The sequence below is a fragment of the Carlito syrichta genome, unplaced genomic scaffold (genome assembly GCF_000164805.1).
Source record: "Carlito syrichta isolate Samal-C Ts95f unplaced genomic scaffold, Tarsius_syrichta-2.0.1 Scaffold316384, whole genome shotgun sequence".
NCBI classification, from domain to species: Eukaryota; Metazoa; Chordata; class Mammalia; order Primates; family Tarsiidae; genus Carlito; species Carlito syrichta.
The window spans coordinates 1,019,147-1,028,927 of record NW_007260480.1 but is presented as its reverse complement, the minus strand read 5'-3'; the positions used below and the strand labels follow the sequence as shown (position 1 = coordinate 1,028,927).

The following is a 9,781-nucleotide window of genomic DNA, read 5'->3' as shown; positions in this document are numbered from 1 at the left end:
AACAGAGCATCAGTGGTAAATGAAGGGCAAATGTCATTACCCCTCCAATTTGTAACTGTCCAATGTGACATCAGATTGCTGATTGGGTAGCAAAATTCTCTCATTTCCTTGAGTTGCGCTACATACTTTTCCTCCAGGTGAATAAATGCTTGTTATTCACACCATTGCTGCAAGCTGTGTGGGTCATTCCCCTTTGAGGGAGCTGGTAGGAAGAGGTACCACGTGTCCTCATTTCCCAGACTGGCAGAACAAGGAACTGTGCAGTTAGGAGGTTTGCAGTTATGGGTTGAAAATCTCATGTGACCGCAACAAGCAGTGTCTTTCTATCATTTTTGTGGAAACTGAATTGTGACTCAGCAAACAGTATCCGGCTGTTCAGGGGTGCTATGCTAGGGTGGGCTTCCTAAGGTCTGGGCCTCCTTTCCCAGGAATGGCCTCCATCTGGGAGGATTGTACCCCTCTCTTCAAGACTCCCTGAGTAAATGAGCAATCTGGGGAAGACAGCAGTGTGCTATGCAATCCTGCCCTGAGACGATTAATCTCCCAGGCTCCATCCAGTCAGGTTGCTACTCTTGGGTAGCACACAGCTCTTATAAATGCCTGGCATCACTGTTATCTGGGCGAGGGAATGAGGGGGGAAAAACCCACCAGTGAAAACAGAAATAACCCTCAGGGTAGCCTGGCATGTGACTGAGATGTGCAGACAAATGCTTGAATAGCTTAAGAAGATAAACTAGAACTCAGATAAATAAAATCAACTTACCTGGTCTATGAAAAAAGTTGGATTTGAGGGCCTGCTGTTTCCTGAAGCTTTCAATGCTGGGAGAGATACCTGTACCATTGGGTATTCCTTCCTGGTCCAGTAACTTCTTCCCTGGCTCACAGAAGCCTGCCCCTGTCAGACCGCCTGGAGGAGCTGAGGTGAGGTGATGTTTTCTACCTGTTGGGTTTCTTACTCAATAAGTAGTCTGACACCATCTGTGTCCCTCCCCCATTTTTTCATTATGTCAGTCTTTCCACAGAGCAAACCCTGGTGGCTCCCACGCTTTGCCAGACCCCGTTTTTGGGGAAGAGAGAGCTGTGTGTGGCGAGAGTAGCCCTAGGGGACTGCTCTGTGTTGAAGGATGCAGGCCAGTGCCATATATTAGACATGAGGAGATAGGCTCTTAATTGAGCAGCTACTTGGTGCGAGGCATAGTCCCGTAGTACAGTGCTGGCCGCATCGCCAAGTATCACTGGGCTCACTCTTGGGGAGTTCTGGGTCTAGGGTAAGAAAATAAGGCTGGGCTCGGTGACTCAGCCTGTATTCCCAGCACTTTGGGAGGCCAAGGCGACTGGATTGCCAGAGTCTGTGGGTTCGAGACCAGTCCTTGCAACTTGGCGAAACCTCATCTCTACACTAAATAAACAAACAAATAGCTGGGCATGGTATCGTGTACCTGTAGTTCCGGCTACTTGGAAGGCTGAGGCGAAAGGATCACCGGAGCCCAGCAGGTCAACACTGGGGTGGCCGTGAGTGTGCTACTGCCCTCCAGCCTGGGTGACAGAGTGAGATTCTAACTCAAAAAAAAAAAAGAAAAAGAAAATGAATGAGTAGTGAGAAGAGGGAGAGATTTTTCTTGTTGAGATGTTTGTGTGGGTGTGTTTATTTGTGGTCTCCTTTGCTTGTTATTGCCATCGAGAGGATGAAGATGATTAATATGCCAGGCTGGGAACGAAAATATAGGAGTTCTGAATCTTGCCTTGAAGCTACCTGAGAACCTTTGACTGGGTCTTCACCACCTTGCTTTCCTGAGCTCTTTTAATTATGCCTCCAGTATTGTTCTAAGAGAACTTTCTGGTTGCACCCTCTTTTAGTGAGGCAGGGAGAACGGACCCCATGGGGGGAGGAGGATGCCCAGGCCTACCAGTCAGGGATAGTGAAAAAAGAGAAAACCGTTACCTTATGCTAATACGCATTGCCCAATGGCAGCATTGTGGTGTGGGGGCCAGAGTTTGTCTGGAGGGTCCAGGAAGGTCACTCATCTTGATTTTGGCTGTCACATCTGCCGCTTGTAGATGCTCTGTTGATACATACCACTGATTATGGCCTTGCCTGTTTAGCTTGCTGTGGGCTGTGGGGAGCAGGAGGGGTCTCCCATGTTCTGTGGGAACAGGCTCCATGCCTCCTCCCTGAGACCGCACGCCAAGGACCAGTATTATCCACAAGGTGCTTCTGTGCCCTGTTCAGCCCACGAGGGCCTCACTCTAGTGGGGGCAGTGTTTCTCTGCGTATCCTGCACTCTCCGTGAGTGTAGGGTTCATTCGCAGATTCTGTCTTCTTTTTTGAGTCGTTTAGTTTTCCAAATATTTCCCCTTTTGCCTTAAACCCCTCTGTCTGTTCAGTTTCCTGCGAGGGAGCAGAAAGCTCTAGATGAATTGGGTTCTGTCAAAGTTTACCTCTTCATAGTTAGGTCAGTCCAAGTTACAGGGTGTGAATTTTTTGTAGTCTCTTATTTTGCGAACTGGTCTTGATTATTGTCTGTCCAGAATTGGCTTCTTCCATTGAGGGCTAAAGTAATTATAAGGTTTAGAGCTGGAAGTGAGGCAGGCCTCTCTGTGAGTGAGGGTTTGTGGAGTCTCACTGTGGCTTATCTCATCATCTAGGCTACAACCTGGGGAGGCAGCCCGGCATGGTCCACCATTTTGCAGAAGAGGAAGTTGAGGCTCAAGCAAGTTCAGTGACTTCCCCCAAGGTCTTATGTCCCAAGCAGGAATGGGATTTGAACATTTTGGGCTGTCCATTCGGGTTCCTTTTTTATGGCACCACACTGCCTCCTAGCTTCCTCCCTGGTGGAAACACCTGGGGGACCACGCAGGCCTTCTCTGATCATAGCCATTTCCAGGCCCAGCTTATCTGGATCACAGGCCTTCAGACACATTAGAACTGGCTGGAGACCCCCAAGCCTCTCAGCACTGTCATTCTGTCGTTGAGAAAAGATGATCTGGTGAGAGAAGTGACTTGCCTGGATCGTACCGTGAATTGTATTTGCTGATTCTTTTTAGGTATTTGTTGAGCGCATTCTGTGTGCAGTATCACACCACTTGTTCAAGATAAAGCAATGAACACAACACAGACATTCTGATCCTTGGGGAGCTCGCACGGGGGTTTCCATATCCCCATGCTGTATCCCTTCTCCCGAAGCTTCTAGACAGCTCTTTTATCCCGCCATGGGCTCCGCAAATGCAATTTAATTTTAGTGAAATATTTTGGGTTGAACACAGGAGATAGGTGAGTCAGCCGAGAAAAAGAGGTTCTGTAATTGATTCCAAAACTGAGAGAAAGACACTTGGTTTGCCTATTCGTTTTTAATATCTATCCTTCTTACAAGCATTTCTCGAGCACATGTTATATGCTGGGCACTGTTCTAGGTCCCAAGAATTCAGCAAGTGAACAGAACTCTCAAGGAGTTGACACTTAGAACGTACTTGAGTCACAGTGGTGATGGGAGGCCCCTTGGTGATCACCGACCTGCGATCTGCTCATTTCCCCAAAGCAGGTGAACCTTAACTGGCTCACAGGCTGGCCATAACTGCCATGGGCTGTCAGGATGGCAGTATTTCTGGGGGTGATGACTGCCACCCTGCCACGTTTCCCATGTAAGGTCTGTGCTCCGAAACTTAACTTTCTGACTCTCTGTTCCACAGAAGGGCCCTAAACATGTGAGTTTTTACATAATGGAGCTTTTCTTACTTATCCAGCATTTCAGTCACCACCTGCAGCTCTTGCCACAAAAACACAGTGACCTCTGCAGCCGGGAAGAAGGGTGGGCGGAGTCTGGCCGAGGATACCAGGGAAACCTTGTGTTTATAAAAAGCTTTCTGTAGGTCAGTGAGGGGCAGGCAAAACCTTTCTGTGTCCTCTGAAGGAATCCTAGGCTCTTTTATTTATTTTTTTTAAGGAAAGACTGTTTTAAAGCATAAAGGACCTGAATGCTCCCCTTTGTGTTTGTTTTCTCATTAGCATTTTACCAATGGATAGCCTCTAAAGTCCCTTCTTTTTGAAATTTAATTTTTTATGAGTAAGGGTCTCACTTTTCTGCCCAGACTGGAGTGCAGTGGCACAGTCACGGTTCCTGGGCTTAGGTGATCCTCCTTCCTCAGCCTCCCGAGTAGCTGGGACTACAGGCCCGCCATGTCTAGATTTTCTGTTGTTGTTATTGTTGAAATGAGGTCTTGCTATGTTGCCCAGACTGGTCTCAAACTCCGAGGCTTGAGCAGTCCTCCCTCCTTGGCTTCCCAAAGCGCTGGGTTTACAGGTGTGAGCCACCATGCTTGGCCTGTAAAGTCTCTTCTGACTATGAGAGTCACCCTGGCCCTGGTTCCCCATCTGCAGCCTCTGCTTTACCTCCAGTGATGGAGAACTCAGTACCGGACAAGGCAGCCCATTTCAGTTCTGGATAGAATGGTTAGACGTTTGTGTCCTAGGCAGTACCACCAACTGGAAAAGCTTCTTCCTAAGACAGCTTTTTCTGAGGGGAGGGTAATTATAGCAACTCATATACGTCTCTGTTCTTCCCATAAAACTCCTCCACCTCCACCAATGGGTTTCCATTTAAAATCGGCTCCGTTCTGCTTTGGAAGGCATCTCCCTAGCTTCTGGTTTGCCAACGTTCTTCTGAAAATATGACTTCCCAAACTGACCTCCAGCCCCCACTCTTTGGCCTGGCCCCTTTGAAGTGTCTGGATTTGGCAGAGGGAGAAGTGTGGCGGGGCGGAAGACTTGCTCCTGAGTCAGGAGCTGGCGGTGATCCGCTTTGCTCTGTGGTAGGTATTAACTACGTTCCCAGGCCCGTTTCCTGCTCCCAAATGCCAACATCCCTGCCTCTTAAGTGAGGTTTAGCTTAATCCCCAACCTTACCTAAATGTTACTTCTATTATTATTCAGAGCTGTGGGCAGAATTTCCCTGTGTCGTTGAGTGTGTAGGTGGGGATGCGTTGGCGGGATGCCCACTGCTTGGAATCCTCTCTTGCGTCCATTGTTCCCACAGCCCTGTCCAGCTAGGATGGTGCTGGCCTCCCAATGGTGTTCATTAGGATGTCTTTAAAGGTCATACCGGTCACTCCCCTCATTTTGTCAGCAGGGGAAACTGAGGCCCAGTGGGTAGAGGTCAACCCATCTTCCTTTCTGTCACACAACTGGAAGCCAGGCTTCTTGCCTCTTGCCCTGGCACTCCCTCTGCCCTGGATCGAGGAATGAGCTATAGCCCCTGAGAAGTGGTCTTTAGTTTAGCAGTTGTTGAATGGGTTATGAAGCTTCCAGTTGGTCAGCCAGTCAACAGGCACTGGGATTAGCACAGAACCCTGAGACCCCACCCTTGCTTTCCTCTCCATCTGAGCCGAGTGGGCTGGCCAAGCCTTAGGGACACATGGGGCGAGAACCCAAGAGCCCACGCTGTATCTGAGCAATGAGGGTCTGCTGCACACAAGGCAAAAGTGGAGAGTGTCGGAGTACAACAGTGAGTTGCCACGTGAGAGGTGCTCCCTGAGGGCAGACAAGGTGTGCTAGTCTTCACTTTGTATGTACAGCACCTGGTACACCATAAGTGCCCATTAAGGATAAGCTTGGTGGCTGCCTGCCCGGCTGATGAGTTAAAATGGAAAAAGCCCATTCCTTCTTAGCCCGAAGATGTTCTTGGAGCTCCTGCTCTGTCCTGGATGCTAAAGAGTGATATAAAGGAGCTGTCTCAGCCCTGCCCTTGAGCGGGTTAGGGAAGGATACCTTCCCCTAGAGCACCCCCCGCCCCCCACCCCCCCCACCTCTGGGCCGGGTGGTGTAATGTAGGCTCTCTGTAAGTGCTGGTTGCCCACTGCTTTGACTTTGGAGTGTCCTTCCTTGAGGGGGTCCCATCCAAGCTGCCTCTTGGTGTCTCCTGGGTAACACACTGACCAGTTAAACTTGGAGGCCAATGATGAAATTCCAGCCAAAGCCATGCCCTCCCTCTCCCCAAGGGACAGGATCTCTCCTTATCCCCACCCCGTGCTCTCGCGTCAGCTCCTCTGTAACCTGACTGGCTGCATGTGGAAGGGCTGGGGACAGGTGACATGCAAATAGGAATCATTACCCTTCTCCTGGTACTAAGCTGTTTATGTCCTGTGACTCGTTACTTACTTGGTGAACAGGATATTAGGACTTTTTTTTTTTTTTTAAAGAAACAGAGTCTCACTATATTACCCAGGGTGGACTTGAACTCCTGGGCTCAAGCGATCCTTCCACCTCAGCACCTCCCCCCCGCCCCCAATAGCTGGGACTACAGGCTGGTGCCACCATGCTCAGCCTAAGACATCATTAGGACTGGACTGGATTTCCTCCCAGGTGTCCGCTCTGCATGGGAGAGAAGAGGAGGTGACCAGACTGGTGGGGAGCAGGAGGATGACATTGCAGAAATGTGCAGGGTTGAATTTTCTCCTTTTTCTTGGCTAATAGTGTCAGCACCCTGGTGGTACACTCCCAACCCCCTAAAAAAGACGTACTAAGTACTGCCCATCCCCATGCTGAGCTTCCTTCCCCTACTGGCTGTCTGACTTTGTAAGTGAGCCCGTAGCTTTCTGTCTGGAGTGGGGCTATTGCTCTTGGGCCACACCTCATTTGTTGAGTACCCACCATGGGCCACTACTGGGCACCCATGAACGTGGCCTGGCTGCCCTCTTCCCTCCTACTGCTTTCTTCTCTTCTCCCCTCCCTCTTCCCCTCTGGTTTTCTCTCTTCTCTCACTGGAGGCTCAGTCTTCTCTCCTTTTCTTTCCTCCCTCCCTCCCGCCCTTGTTCATTCTTTCCCTCCTTCCCAGAAACCTTTTTCTTGGTCTTCTGGGGAAACCATACAGGCCTCCAGTTGGTCAGGAGCCTCTCTTCCCCTTGAGCTCCGTTCTCTCCTCCCCGAAGATGTGGGGTGAGCTGAGGGGGCTTCACCCCTCAGTGGTGAAGCTGTGCCAGGCTTTTTTCTGCCGCGGCCTGATTTTATGGAGTCTCTCCTGTCAAATCTGCGAGGCTGAGGAAAGTCGTTTTAAAGATTTATTCTTTGAAGACCCCAGGAACTCTGGTCGCTGAACACAAAGCAGGTGGGGGTGGCTGGAGGAAGACTTCTCTGAAATGGAGAGAAGGCGAGGCCGGGCAGTTAGGAGTGGACGTCCGATGACTTGCAGATGTGGGTGGAATGTTGGAGGGGGAGGCGGCTCGGGGCCCCCACGCAGTCCCCTTGGGAGCTTGGCCCCCTTTGCAGTGGCACTGCAGCTCCTGAGTGCTGTGTTTGGGGTGGGACCGGCTGCGAGGCGGTGGGGGGCTTGTTTGGCAGCCGGCGCCCATCAGACAACTGGAGAGCGCCAGTGCCTGCGTGGCCATCTGTCCCCACCGCCTAGCTCCCAGCCGCCTTCTGCTTCCCACAGAAGGGCCTGCACTGTTTTGCTGCACAAGGGCACAGGCCTGGCCGGGAGGGGCAAGCCCAGTCGGATCCTGCCTTTGTTTATTCTCATCTCCTTGGGGCTGTTGCTCCCGGGAGTGGCCAGGTGTGGGGAAAGTTTGCCTGCCCCTCGGGCGGCTTGGTGGGAAGGAAGGGTGGCTGTGGACAGTGCTCCCTCTGCCCGACGGTGGACTCGCCCCTCCCCCTGGCTGTTTCCTCTCCTTTTGCTCTAATTTGTACAGGCACAGCCAGAGCCAGCCGAGTCTCTGGGATTTGGCTTCATGCGCACACCACCCTCTCCGAGCTCGTTAAAGGGTTAAAAATTATGGGGAAGTTCAGCCGGCACTTGCAAGATATGGTTGCCGTAGCAACAGGCCTTCTAATCTGGTAGGTGACCTGAGAGACTGGAGAAGATGTAGGGGTTGGTTTGGCATTTCATTATTTCATGAGGCTGCCTCTCCAGCTGGTTTCTCTGCCGAGCTTCAAGCTTGCTGTTCCTGCCACTAGGATTACTGGCACATTCCAAAACAACAGTGTTGATGGCACTAGTAGTGCATTAATGGGGTCTGGCCAGGCGGGGTGGGCGGGGGAGGAGAGGGAGCTAGGTTCCAGGAGCCCTCATGGGGGGAGGGGGGACTGTGTCCCCTCACACAAGAGGGAGGTGTCGATAGGGGGGTGTGAGAGGGCTTTGCTCTCTTGCATACAATAGCCAGCTTCTTTCTTTCTTTTTTTTTTGAGTTGGAATCTCGCTCTGTCACCCAGGCTGGAGTGCAGCGGGACACTCACCACCGCTACCCCAGGCTCCAGCGGTCCTTCCACCTCAGCCTTCCAAGTAACTGGAACTACAAGCGCGTGCTACCTTGCCCAGCTAATTTTTTTTTTTAATTGTAGACATGAGGTCTCGCCAAGTTGCTCGGGCTGATCTTGAACCTATGGGCTCAGACACTCCAGTCGCCTTGGCCTCCCAAAGTGCTGGGATTACAGGCTGAGCTGCCGAGCCCGGCCAATAGCTGCCTTCTTGAAACAGCACCTTGTGGAAATTGAATGCTGGTTTTTTTATTTGTTTGTTTGTTTTTTAAGCACCCTGAGAGAGGGGCTGACTTTTTAGGAGGACTTTAAGAAAACGCCTTTCATTTTCAAAGAATCCTTCTTAAATTTTGTAGGGGCCCATTTAAAGCATGGAGGGGGAGACCCCTGTTGCAACTTCAGTGGTTAGGGCCCTCTTCTTATTCACCCTCCAGCAGATGTGGTCCAGGAATTCCTTTCTGTGGAGCACGTTCACCTCGTGTCTGCTGTGTGCTGGCGCAGAGAGGGGCCGGACAGAGTGCCGGGGGTCATTCATTCTCAGCAGATACTTGTTGGTTTTTTGGATGCTGCCTGTAGTAGGCACTGCAGAGAAGGGGCAGGTCATACAGTCCTGGCCTGAGAGCCTCTCATTGTGGGAGGCCTTCAAAGCAAGGGCAGGAGAGAGGGAGGAAGCAGCCTGGCCTCACCTCCTCTTCCTTTTAGAGGGGCCTTGTATCGAGGGCAGCAAGTAGTCTTTGGGCCTTGGGAAGGCAAGAGGCATTCAGAGTTTCTCATCTGCCTTTCTCTCCATCCCCTGTTTCCTCTCGGATGTAATTGCTGGGAATCCACAGGACGGGTAGACGGCACGTACAGCCGACATATTCTGAAGTCCACATGTCCTATACAGAATTCCATGGTGGGTCCCAGGTTCGGAGGGATTTTCAGTCGGTTGGCTTGCTGGGTTTCTTGTTTTTCTGAATTTCTTTCCCCTGGAGAGGTGAGTGTTTCAGGGGCTTGTGAGGGAGCAGGGGGATGGGGTGAAGAGGAATTTATGGTACTTGTGGGACCTTATATGGCTCACTCCCTCTACCCATCCCCATCGTGTGCTCTCAGAGGAGAGGTCTGTGTGTTAGAGGCCTAGCAGGTGGTTATGGATGTTTGTTGCTCCCATTTCATAAATGCAAACGCTAAGGACTAGAGAGATGAGGGCATGGCAAAGGTGACAGGGCTCTTGGATCCCAGGCAGAGACTTGCCCCACTGCCCCATGTCCTCGTTGGGCTGTCTTCCCGCCACACATGTGGCAGGTGCGTGGGAAAGGTTGGACTGGAATGTGTTTCTTGATGGGGGTGGCGTTTAGGGGAGGGAGGCTGGAAGGTACACTGATTCTGCAGAAGCAGAGTGGTTGTGCCTTCTCAGAAGACTTGGAGAGGCGTACTGCGCTGGGCTTTCTAGGTCAGGATTGGGTTGGGTGCAGGGGATTGGGAATTCATTTCTTGCTGGGCAGCCTGGCACAGCCTTGGGGTGTGGAAGTGCCCTTGGGAAGGCGTGTGGGCAGCCTT

General features: G+C 51.4%; 1 protein-coding gene across 1 annotated transcript in view; it reads left to right on the top strand.

The window, feature by feature from the left end:
* The first annotated feature begins 7,117 nt into the window (after positions 1 to 7,117).
* Positions 7,118 to 9,781, top strand: part of SSBP3 (single stranded DNA binding protein 3) — a 122,556-nt gene continuing 119,892 nt past the window's right edge. The window contains exon 1 of the mRNA XM_021707100.1: positions 7,118 to 7,541. The gene's annotated coding sequence lies outside the window, so the exon portion shown is untranslated. The remainder of the gene's footprint in view (positions 7,542 to 9,781) is intronic.